Genomic DNA, 12,394 nt, shown 5'->3' on the forward strand with positions numbered 1-12,394 from the left:
TACTGTCCCATTTTTTTCAAACTTTCAAAGAGATGGTCATTTTATAAAGGTGATACCAAGCAGTTAAAATTACAGAACCCAAATGAGTCCAGGAGGTGAAAATAAGACAATATTAGTAATGATCTTACAGCCTGAGAGAACTGATATCTAGAATGTTTATTCCAGCAACACCCTAGAATTTCCACCCACAGAAAGCATCCCTATGGTACACATAGCTTATGTGCCCATGAGCAGACAGATGATGTAGAATAAGGGTGAACCATTTTTGAGTACGTCTTTGATAATCCCAGAAGATTAAGCAGTCATTTCATGAAAGCGTTTTTACCATGCATTATTTTTTTTTTTACTATGCAGCATCCTTTGAAATAATGGGAACTGATTTCACAGACCCCTCACTTATTACGGATCCTGAGCCATGTTGCGGAGTGAAACCTTTTCTATCCCGCCACTGAAAAAGGCAGTAATTGGAGAAGGAGAAGAAGGTTCCCTCATGGAAGTCTCTCTTCCACAAATTGAAAGCTGGGAAGCAATTGAGCCAGGAAAACTCTGTGTGGGCCTGTGTGGTTTAGCAGCTGGAGCTTTGTGTCCCAATTTAGCTGACCTAAAATTTGCAGGCTCCCAGCTCCCAGAGCATCGGCTGTACTGCCATAGGTTTCTCCTCCATGGCCCTTGACTTACTCACTCAGACCACCTGTCTCCTGATGAAAAGAACAATTGGATATCTACTGATGGTAGACCAGAAGTCCAGAAAGCACATGGAGAGACAGACAGCTCATTTGCTCAGTCTCAGGCAAGGACTTCGAAATGCCTTCCAGTTTTGAATTTCACAGAGTTTCGTTGTGTAAAGGCAAGGTTTAAAAAAAAATCATAGACTGTTTTCCATGATTACAAACACAGTCTCTTCTGATAGAAAACATACCTAGTCTTTTGTCTCCAAAGTTACTCTACCTCTCATTGGTTGGTCAGTAATCTCTTTGTTCCCTGAGAAAGGTTTTTACTATCAAGCACTATGGCTTCAGTATGGTGGCCATGGATGCTTGGTTCCTAGAGTGTGGCAGGGTTGAGAAGTGGTGAGGCTTTTGAAAAATTCTAATATATTGACAAGGAGTTTTTTTTAAAGGGCATATTGCTCTCTGATATAATTAAGGGAGTTTTTTTGAGGCTCTAGATTGTCTCTTAAGACAAGTGTTATAAAAGAATAAGACTCAATGCTCCTTGAGCACTGGCTCCCTTACATCTCTTCCCATGGACATCTCATTTTTTTCAACACTCCTGTCATTCCAATGTCATTGGTCACAAGGTCCTCACCAGAGTATAGATGATGCTGGCTTTATACCCTAGTGCCTCCAGAACTATCTAGTAAATAAACCTCTTTTCTTAATATAGTATAGTGACTCAGGTATTTGAATATAATAAGAGTGACAGAGCATCTGCCACAGAGGATCTCTGTGACTTTTTTTCTACAATCCTTCATCTCAAGTTGAATCAGAATTCCTTGATGGGAGGGGGTAAACATTGACTCATTAAGAATCAATGGTGAGAAAATGTATGCATTATCTAGAACAGATTCCACTTGCATTAAGTCAGGTACAGCCCTTGGACGGGAGTGTGACTTCAGCAGAAATGTACTTCTTTCTCCTTTAACTTTGGCACTATTAAGGCAACCTTCACCTTCTTCTCTCTTACCTGTGTCCCACAGTTTAGCACCCAACACCCACTAACAAAACTTATTTGTATCATATACATCAGAAAATCCAAACTCCAACCAGACAATACAGAGCTGAAGATCCTGGTGAGAAGCACGAGTTTGCCAGCTACAACTGACAGCATCTCAGAACAATCAGCACAAGGCGAACGCTTTCCCTTCTATTCAATATAGGGAAACATTCCTACAGAGAAATATTTGAGGCAGTAGAATGTGTAGTTCCTCAGATCCTAGGATGATCTGAAGTACTATTTGGAGGAGACACACACACACATAGCACAGAGATTTCATGACAAACACAATCTTCGAGATTTGGGATGAAATATAGACAAACTGCTTTTTCGATTGCTGGATGCTTGGAGCCTTTTATCTGTGAATGTGCACCATGAATCTCTGGGAGATAAATAGCCTTTGTAGCATGTTTACAACTTCCAGGACTGCAGAACTCCTTAGGGGCAAGAACCAGTTAATTCCTTACAAAACCAGTACAACTCAGAACACTATTTGTTAGACACTGATAAAAATCCAGTCTGTTTACTAGAAAGATTCAAACGGGACTCTAATATTGCTTTAAATACATGGAGGTCAAACACACTGGACATTGGTTTCCTGAATTCATAGGTATTATGTTACATCACAGTGTTTCTCCTGGTAGAGAAGTCTTCAGTGATGGGCAGTTTTAAACGAGAAGAAAAGATGCCAATAACTTTTGTCCTGCTGTTTTCAGGAGGGACTGTGGCAAGCACAGCCAGCCGTGAGAGGACGTCACCACATTATTTAACGTAGATCACCCATCCCTCCTAGGCCAACCTGACATTCGATGACCACCAAAGTTCTTTCCATTCTCCAAGCAGGCTGGATGTCTCCATACCTTCTGCATGGCCACACAGTTTTCGCACACTAAATATCCCTCTGATCTCTGCACTCTCTTAGATGTCTGTTCATCCTGGACCACATCCAATGTTCACCTTGTCTCACCACTGAATTTTTTTCCCTTTGTCTTTTACCTACCAGTTTATAATGATGCTAATGCAAGGCATTGACTGTTGATTACTTTAACTCCTATTTCTTAATGAATTTATTAGGGGGAACTTGCAGTGCCGAGCTTTGTATGCGTGTCTTATGAGTGTGTAGTCTAGGAGATGTTGAAGATATGTCATCCTCCAGACACATACCCTGCCAACATCTCCTTCTCGATCCTCTCTTTAACAAGGGAGGAGGTTTGATAAACTTGATTGAAGTCTGTGGAATATATTAAGTGGTAAGGTTTACTACTCCGGGTTCTTCTATTGTGATACCCTAAAGGTGCCTAACAATGATCCCAGTATTTTTATCGATCCTCTTTATTGAGTATTATATTTGGCTTTAAAAATCATACATAGATAGAGAATGATTCATGCTTTTGCGTGGCACACCTGAGGGCCAAAAGGTTTCTCTGGTTATAGGCAGCTTAGAAAAAAAAAAGCAAACAAACAAAAAACAAAACAAAAAAAGGATATAAAACTAGATAAAAGAAAACAAACCCAAATAAGCTTCAGTATTCAGCTTTATCCCAAAGTAACAGAGATGCTATCCCTAATTTACACTAAATTGTTGCCAATTCATATCAGCACACTTTTTCCTGAGCATCTATTATGTGCTAAGTCTTGTGCAAGGCATCAAAGATACAGCTGAAGACAGCTCAGTGTACACTAGGGGTGAGAGGAATAGATAACACACTCCACAAGATGTGGCGAGTTCTAAGACTGAAGTTTGCACGGAATACAATAAAAGCTCACACAGAGTCAGTTGCCCTAACATGAAGCATTGAAAGCCTGGAAGAATCCTGCTCTTGAGCATATAGCTAGAGTTTCTTGCCTCTGTTTCTCTCCAAAGATAAGAAATTAACCTTCGGTCTTTGCTGAAAAGCTGGGAAATGCCATTGTGTTTTTAATCATGAAAATCTGCATAGGCAGTTTCAGTGGCTCCTGGGTCTGGGTCTCCCAGGCAAGAAGGAAGAGAAGTACTAGTTTTTCTTACAGCTGGAATCAATTTTTTTACTCCAGCCCATCTACTAGAATTAATTGTTTCGGAAGAACCTTAATTTTGCTGGAAAATCCAGAAAAGGCTTTAGTTACAGCTTCAGATTATAAAGCAATTGTGTAATTAGTAATACATTTCTCATTCCTTTACTAAGTGGAGGAAAAAAGTACCACGTGCATTGCTTTAGTGTAAATCCTGACAGTGAAGTTTTTTTTCCACAGGGAATTATACCATTATACCATAAAAATGTCAACGCATAAGTTTACTGTTCCCACTAATATTCTAAAATATTCTCTTAGGCTGACATCTCTGTCAATTAAAATTAAACAAAATTGCATTCTGCCATATACACTTTGAGGGGGAAGCTTTTGAGTTTATAGCTGCTCTTTGAATTGATTTTTAAGATAGCATCTGTAAAACTTGGCTCGAACAAGATGAGGTGGGATATATTTAAGGACCAGTCAATTTAAAAAAAATGTTTTTAAAGATCATAAATTGGCAGCTAGAATAGACTGCGCACACCTCTATCTTTCTCAGCTATTAAAATAAATCCAGTGATTCTTCTGCATTCAATCGCTGTGCTGACATAATTCAGTGCCCGCGTGCTTCTGACTTGTTTTGGGTTTCCGATATTTTTACAGAGCAGAATATAAACAAGGAAGCTCGTGAGTGTGGCTTCCAGTTATCCCATCTGCAGAGATTTTGGAAGAGTGTTCCTCGGCGGTGTTTCCCACAGCCAAGCAAGCGAACGTGCTTTCTCACGGGACCACGATTCTCAGGACAGAGAGGCAAGGACAGTGTCCGCTCGGAGCACTCTTGGCAGGACGAAGCTGCCAATGAAGTCTTTGGGGAGATCATGCTATGTGATAGGAAGAGGAACAAAGAGAATCCCATCCCAGTCCCTCTGAAGGAACTTAAAATGTTGAGTCTTTGGGCTCATCCCCTTTGGCTGCCAAAACCTTAATGTTTTTGCCAGGGAGTTTGAAGCAAGGATTATTTTATAATCCAGACTCTCGCAGGCCACAGACGCGCCTCATTCTTTGTAAAGCACCTTTTGGAAATGGACTGTGCCTTTTTCGCGTCACCCAGTTGCCATTTAAGGGAAAGAGATAAAATTCGCAAGCAGCTGAAAAGGGTTTGTGCCCTTTCCAGAGAGTTCACAAATAATGCTGTGGCTTGGCCACCTTCTCGGATGATTTGGGGGTGGAGAGCACAGCAATATTGATCTTAATGGGAAGAGTTTGGTCCTGACAAGGCAGTGCTGCTTCTGACAGGAAGGCATTCTTTTGCTTTTTAAAGCCAGGGGCGGGATGGTTGGAGGACAGGCGGACAAGCAACAGTTGCTTGTTCTGAAGGATGGCACCTTCTTCCTCCTTTGCAGTTGTGGGTAAACTTAAAGTGGCTTCATGGTCGATTTAGCTATTCTGAGGCTCCTAGGTGAGCATGTAGGAAGGAAAACTGGCTAGTTTAAATTGTAAATAAAATAACGGATTGAAACCTCTGTGTTGCCCATGAGTATAGCAACTGTTCTTACCCATTGGGTCACCAGTAGCAGTTGGTAGTTGTGGGCAACCAGAGGCAGTTAGATTTATAAGCTCCTCCCCTACCTTATCCAATTCTCAATCTTTAAATAGCCCACAAACTTGATTTTACATAGGACAGCACTGCACAAACACATGAAGTTCCCAACACAGTCGTGGTATTTTAGATGACTACTGATTAATTGTAGTATGTGGGGGAGGGGCAGTGCATGCTTAAGTGTGATATACGGTTTATGTGGTAAAGAAAAATAAAATAGGGTTGGGGATTTAGCTCAGCGGTAGAGCGCTTGCCTAGCAAGCACAAGGCCCTGGGTTCGGTCCCCAGCTCCGAAAAAAAAGAAAAAAAAAAAAGAAAAATAAAATAATAAGCATGATAGGGGTTATGGGAGCAGGATACCACAGGAGAGTGTGTGTGGTGTGGTGTCAGATGGATGCTTCATAGACTATGCGACTTGTACGAGATCTGAGAAGTTCTCACCTGGACTCACCTGTGCCAGCTCCTAGGGAATCACATTAGGACCCAGCCTTTGTAGATAAATTGAAGAGATCCATCCTTATTCTCCGCACTCTTCAGTCCTCTAACTCCATCCAAATGAGTTCCAGTTGAGTTGATTTTATCCTCAGCAGGTCCCTCATATCTAGGCCTGCTGTGTCTAACCCCCACCCCCATCTCCCCTCCCCCCGCCAACCCACTTTAATCTGGCTACCTACCATCATCTGTTAAACCCTACTATTTATCGGTGTGGTTACTCACAGCCTCGCAGATATGTTTCTATACAGACATAGACCATGTCCCGTGCTTTCAATACACCCATCCCATTATTGTATTTTCCCAAAAAAAATGCCAGAGTTTCCCTGCTCTGACAGGACACTTGGTCTGCAGAACCCTCCATTCCCTCTTTCCTTGACAAGCTTAGGCCTGTTCTCCCAGCAAAATTCTTATCAACCACCCTCTTTGTTCTAAAGAGGATCCACCAAATTCACTCTTTAGTTCAAGAAGCATTTTCTGAACACATGGATACGTGCCTAAAGAGACAAAACAGAGGTGCTGCCAGCCCAGGAGCAGTGTTGGAAACAAAATGGTGTTTTCCAAGTTACTTAGACAGAAAGGAAAGGCCATGAGGTCCTCCATCCAATGGATGAGGAACAGAGAGGCCAGCAACAGAAAGACATTAGTTCACACGCCATGAGTTTGAATGATGTGTTTTCCTTCTAACTTCAAGTTAAAATCAACTGGAAGACTAAACAACTGTCCAGCCTTCCTTTAACTGTCATAAACCGTGCAAGTCATTCCAAGCCTCTGGGTTTCTTTCAAGAATTCAAAGGGTATATTACTTAAAATCAGATGCATGATCTTTTTGTGGTGTTTCGAGAAATATGGCATGAGTTTCTGTGGTCAAGAGAGAAAGAGGTACTTTCCAAGTAAATAGATACTATTTATGGGGTTACTACAGGTAAGAGGAACACTGGCTTTTCCAGAATATAGTAATTTATTCAGCACTTGCATATAAATATTATATACATGTATCAAAATGGTTTATGGTACTGTAGAGAAGTTCCTCTCCCAACCCTGGACCCAAACTCTAGGTTCTTACCTGACCCTTACTATCAAAGTATATTATTCAGGGTTCTCTAGAGTCACAGAACTTATGGAATGTCTCTCTGTATTAAGGGAATTTATTGTAATGACTTACAGTCTGCAGTCCAGCTAACCCAACAATGGGCAGCTGTGAATGGGAAGTTCAAGAGTCTAGTAGTCGCTCTTTCCTACCAGGCCAGCTGTTTCAGTGGGTCTTCTGTAGAAGCTGGACTCTTGAAGAAGTAGGTTCCAACAGATGTGCTGGCAAGTAAGTGCAATCAGGCAAAGAAGAGTTAGTTTTCCTTCTTCTCATGCTCTCACATAGGCCTCCAGCAGACGGTATGGCCCCGATTGAAGATGTGTACCACCATGCTGGATTTGGAACTGCTTTGTCCCAGGCTGGCCTTGAACTCAAATATCTGTTTGCCTCAGTCTCCTTGGATTAGAGGTATATACTACCTTGCCTGGACCTAAGCTTTTCATGACCACATGAGATCTCCATTTCAATATCTAGAACACAAGCCTGAGTCTTCCGACATCAAGATCTGGATCATAGGTGTGCCCTCCATTTCTGGATTGTAGTTCATTCATTCCAGATGTAGTCAAGTTGACAACCAGGAATAGTCATCACACCAACTGTCTGTATATTCATTTCTTTCAGCTTTGGTAGTCAGTAATAGAGTTTTCAGCTCGAAGAAGATTGTGAAGACAAAAGAGTTGACTAGTCAGAGTGCTACCTGGCAAATGATACACCTACTCACAGACCCAGGGAATTAAATCTTAATGATTGCTAATGGTTAAGCATTGACTATATGACGAGTTATACTTTGTACTCTTTATCAATGGTTCTCATATTGTGATCCAGTATCTGCCTGTCTAATTAGTAAATACCTCTCTGCCAGTTAATACCTTAAAACCTAAGTGTTGATGCATTCAGAACCCTGAAATGACAAACCTCTATGCTTTCAGCATGAACTGAGCTAATAAAAGAAGACAATGCTGAATACTTTAAGATTGCCACCTTGCTCTGACCAGTTCACCTTATTCCACAATGCTTGATGACTCCATATATTCTTCTTCCTTCCATGCAATTCTGTCACCTATGCTGGTCTTCTGATCCTCGCTTCACTTCCTGGTGACTAAACTATACTGAAGTAGGAGTTACCGCCGTGTCTTCCAACAGCTTGTCAGACTGCTGCACAGCAGGAGAGCACAAGCAAACACTATGGGCGATACATTAGTTTCTATACATTGAAATTCACTAATGTATGCATATTCCTAACTTAGTTTGTCCTCTGGATGCACACATTTGACTCTGAATTTTTTTAAATTCCTTCAATTCACCGACTGTTGTTTGCCTCATACTCAGATCAGATTTAGCTAATAGCTTTGCCTATTTTGAGACAACTTTTTAAATTTTTTTTGTCCATCATCTTGAATTATTTATTTGGTAAACAGCCAACTCTTGACATTCTCCATATGCTGGGTTGAGAACACAAATATCAGTGTGTTTATATCAACTTGAGATCTCTAAAAATGGACTTGGACCGTAATGCTATTCTGAAATACACTGAGACTAAAATGTGTCTGTCTAGTTTGTGTTCTGAAAGAGCTCTTTAGAGGAAGATGGTGTTCTTGCTGAGGACTATTTTTTATAGCTAGAGTAAGGTATGTTTAGTCCAGGCCGGAGCTAGTAACATTGCTTAGCATGTCTTGTGTAGGACATACCCAGGGAGATCTCTGTGAGGATTAAAGAAGATTTGTTTATACATGTAGTTATGTATGCTTCGTAAACATAACACAGGTTTCTCTATTCAAGAAGAATACATACATGCCATCTGGGGTGACAATGGAGAAATCAAGGAAAGAAAGCTCCCAAACACATGTGGATGGGAGTTTCACTTCTCATTCAAGCATGTCTATGGTTTGGGCAGAGACCACCAACTTCAGTCACCTTACTCAGGAAGGCTGGGATGCTTTCCTTGTGAGCAAGTCCTGCCTTTCCCTCTTTCATTTCCACAGGCTGCAGTAGTCCTCCCCACTCTAGTCTTCCCTCGCACCTTGAGTCCCAGTTGCTCTGAGCATCCTCATGGCGTACTTGAGTGAATGATGTCGCCATCTCATTGCTTCATCTCCTTCACTACAGCCATGTTCAAATACGGGTGTGGTCACCACCAGCGCAGCACGGAAGAAAGCTGACAAAACACAAAAACAACCAACCAAACAAACGAAACAGACCTGTTTTTAGGAGGTAAAGAAATTATGGATCTTGCCTCTTTTTTTTTCTAGAAATTATGATCTGAATATTCGGGGAATGTGGCCACCCTGTTCTAGAATGTGACAGAACCTGTTAGAGAGTCTAGGCAGGAGGCAATGAGAATGTGAGAGAAAGAACTACCAATATTTATTATCAGCTATACTTATGTACTGCAGTGCAGGCTAGAGCTGTAAGTTTTCTTGGCTTACAAACTATGCTTCCTCAAGTAGCTACCTGGAAAGGTGAGGAACTGCTATTGGTTTGTAGTATATACTGGTACAGAAACACATGATGAGCTCTTCCACGATGTCATGAGTTTTGTTGTTGTTTCTAAGTGGTTTCTCCTTACTATAATTAAAAGACTTACCTACACTTATTAATATGTGGGTAGGCATGGAAAAACAAATGCCATGGCTCAGATAAAATGAACAGTCACATCTCTTCAGAGAGAGAGACGAAAATCTAGGGAGGCGGGTAGTTCTGCCTCAGCAGTTCGATGCGTCTTCCGTTGTTCTGTGCTGGCTTGCTGCTCAGCAAGTCATTCTTCAAAGCAATCCTCTACAGCAAAACTCTAGAGTATGCTGTCAAACCTGGCCAACCAGTTCTGAGTCTGTGTTAGAGCAGCCCACAGGAATGAGGAAAGAGGGGTCAGAGAGGACAAGGGAGAAAGCATGGAACTGTACATAGAAGACGTGGTTTACACACAAGTGGCGGAAACATCCACAAGATCACTGGTGCAAGGAAGGAAACATGGAGAGGAGGGCTCTCAGTCAAGTTGCCCCTTGCTAGCTGTAGTTCGTGAGGGGGCAAGTCTATGGCTAATATAAAGAAATCCAGAAGAGCGACAGATTAGAAACCTTACTATATTAGTAGCCTTGAAATATTATTATGGTAAGGCAGGTAGAAATGGGCAGTGAAGTTGTCCAAGTCACAAGAATCAAGTTAGGCTAATCACAGGCTCCATGTTATAAGCAAGGCATCAGAATGACACTTGAATTCTACTGACTGAGTCCATAATCACAGCCCTGATGGATTATGGAAGGATACACAGGTAACCGGAGTGACACTGCAGTGCGTGCTTCACAGTCACAGTCACAGTCACAGTCACAGTCACACACACACACACACACACACACACACACACACACACGAGGAAGATGGGGATAATTACATGGTGTAATCATGTGAAAGAACGGCAAAGGGAAATATACAGGCTGTGCCATGGATCAACTCACGTAGGCCGGAGTCATGAAAAGCTAACAGCTTTTCCAGGGAACTGATGGTGTGGTTCAGACTTGTGGGACATAAGGATTATTGAGGCTGACAAGGGGCATGGCAAAAAAGAAAAGAAAAAGAAAAGGCTCGGAACTGTAGGAAGTAGTTATGATTCAAGAATGTGCCCCAAAGGTTCAGGTGTTGAAAGCTCGGTCTTCAGTGAGGAAGTAGACATCGAAGAGAGGGTGGTGATGGTCATGAAAGTGCTTCCCTGGAAAGGAACTAATGTAACACTTGATGACTTCTCACCAGCATGTGGTAATTAAGGAGTGTGACATACAGAACATCTTAGACTCCCACCCAGCACCTAATCTCCCTTCCTCCCACATATGCCAGTATGATCCCGTTAAATAGGAAAGAAACTGATACCAGAACAAGTCCTACCACATCTGTAATTGTGAGCTAAGAGAATTCTTTTTTTTCCCTCCTAAAGCACCCACCTTTGGGGATTTTGTTATAGTGACAGTGCAGTGGGCATGCGTGAGGGTATCCAGGTGAAGTGGGCCTCCCTGGTCTTGCAAAGCTCACACTTACTCTGTTAGAGATAAGCATCTCTCCTTCTAAAGGCTATGGTAACAACCACATCAAGTAATTCAAGGTCAGGACACAGTAATGAGCCTTCTGAGAGCGAAAGTGCAATAACTGGTAGCATTTATTGCTATTATAATTAGTATTATTTCTAAATATATTGGAAGCTAAGGTATAGTCACATAAATATAGCCTCTCAGATGGCCGAAGAAACATCTAGGCATATTTTAATTCCTCTTACTTCTTTTTGGTGGGCATTTAGATACCCTGCATGAATATGTGCAAAAGAGACTACATTATATCCCCATCCATAGTCTCTAGGTGTACCTGGGATGGAGTTTCTACCCAGCAGCAATAATAAGTGAGAGAATATAAACAGGAGCTTCATACATGTACAGTTTGGAGCAGCTGCAAGTAATAGACGTCAGGAAAACAGGAGCTAAAGTAGCAGAGATTTTGTCATCTCTCCACTCAGAAACCCCAGAGGTAGATGATGCTTTGGTTAGGCAAGCATCTCTACCATGTCACTGAGATACAGCATTCTAGTCAACCTCCTTTAGTAGTGTCTCTCTTTTTATTTTTTTAATTCTTAATAACAAAACAAAAATATATCTAAAAGTGAAGCTTCTGGAAAGACCATTTGTTCTTCCCTGTCTTGTATCACTCCTCCAACTTGACCTTGGCCTCCCACCTGGCCTTGTGTTTCAATGCTGCATCTCTGAACACATCCTCATTGACAACAGTTTTGTCCAAGGGGATGTCCACAGAATACCTTGTGGACATGAGGTGGTTGTAGTCATAAACTTTCATAAAGGACTTGATCTTGGATCGCTTGGTGATTTTCTTCTTGCCCACGGAAGCTGTCACTTTTTGAGGATAGCAGTCAATTCCAGTCACCAGGGTGTGGCTATAAGGGTGGCCTGAGGTACCATCATTATCAATATTCTTCACAATAATGATGAGTTCAGAGTAGCCTCCAGCCAGGACCAGCACCACCTTCCCAGGTTTCAAGAACTTGCCCATTTCAACAGCAATCAGCAGAAAGGAAAGAAGGACCTAGTCTTGTCTCTTATTGTAACATAGCTGCTAGAGATCCAATCACCTCAGACAAACCTAAGTTCATTCATGGCAGAATGTGAAGGGCAAATACTAAGGAACCTGTTCTTTTTACTGATAGGCAAAACATTTTCAAGAAGTAACTTAACAGCTTTCCACCTCTGACTGTGAGCAACATTGGGGAATTCATCAAGACAACTGTGAGGGAGCTGGACTGTTACTGAGGGCTTGTGGTTGATCGTGTTACTGCATTAGGAAGAAAGGAAGCAAGAAAGGAAGTTCATATTAGCTGTTGGGTGTGTACCTGGGACTGCTCATCATGGTGGCTTGGATATAATTTAAGGAGACAACATCTGGCTGATTTCCTAGGGCAGTGTAAGAGCCGGCCTGAATGAAGCATACACGGAAACAAAGTTCGGTTTTGCACTAGT

General features: G+C 41.8%; 1 pseudogene; it reads right to left on the minus strand.

The window, feature by feature from the left end:
- Window positions 1-11,519: 11,519 nt before the first annotated feature.
- LOC120097785 (60S ribosomal protein L27-like) lies at window positions 11,520-11,930 on the minus strand (annotated as a pseudogene).
- Between the last annotated feature and the right edge of the window lie 464 nt (window positions 11,931-12,394).

This window comes from Rattus norvegicus, chromosome 1 (assembly GCF_021556685.1).
Source record: "Rattus norvegicus strain SHRSP/BbbUtx chromosome 1, alternate assembly SHRSP_T2T, whole genome shotgun sequence".
Lineage (NCBI taxonomy): Eukaryota > Metazoa > Chordata > Mammalia > Rodentia > Muridae > Rattus > Rattus norvegicus.